The following is an 869-nucleotide window of genomic DNA, read 5'->3' as shown; positions in this document are numbered from 1 at the left end:
ACGACACGTTCGCGATGCGATGGCTGAAAGCCAAGACCTGCAGAAAGAACATGCAGATAAAAAAGGAAGAGGCATAGTGGAAAGCTTTTAAGGTCTGAGACCTGGTTTTATCAACCTCTAAACCTTGCAACACATGCAGCCTCTGCTATCTTCCGGACGAAGATTCGTCCACGGTTTAACGGACCGTTGAAGGTTCTGGCCAAGTGGGGCCTAGCGTATACGCCAATCCTTCCCAAACGAATGCGCACCCACCCGGTGTTTTACGTGGGTTTGCTCAAGCCGTATCGGGATCCGGTGCATGTGAACGTGGAAGCTTTGGCGTCGGAGCGGATCCCACGGGCTCTCGGCCACCCAGAAACTGAAATAGCAACTGGTTATGAGCACGTAGTGCAACAGCCTCCACCTTTAATGGAGCCAAGCGCCCCACCGGTGCCTGCAGCGATGCATTCGCCTAATCCACGGCTAGGAGTCGCTCCGACAGAGCGCGATAGTCCTTAGGGCGAGGCAGCCGGCGCATGACGCGCTCTAAGTCATCAAGAGCGTCCGCACAGCGATATGCTACTTCAGCATAACAACAGCGGAGCTCCGATCACGAAGGATCTCATCCTCAAAGGCTCGAAAAGCATCGCGAGTCACCGAACGGCGGTCTACCCTGTCGTCACCGCCCGCCACCGACTCTTCCCGATGAAAACGGTGAGGTCCACAATCACGTGGAACGTCTAGTGAGACGACGTCGTCACCAGGATCAGACCCAATATCCGGTGAAGTGCCGGGGATATCCCGACTCCGAAAACTCGTGGGAGTTTGAGGCGTCACTTCGGCAAAATTGCCCAGACGCCGTAGACGCTTTTGATCAGAAAGATCAGGAC

The sequence above is a fragment of the Plasmopara halstedii genome (genome assembly GCF_900000015.1).
Source record: "Plasmopara halstedii genome assembly, contig: Scaffold_2386, whole genome shotgun sequence".
Classification (NCBI taxonomy): Eukaryota; Oomycota; class Peronosporomycetes; order Peronosporales; family Peronosporaceae; genus Plasmopara; species Plasmopara halstedii.
Note: the sequence above shows the minus strand (reverse complement) of the source record.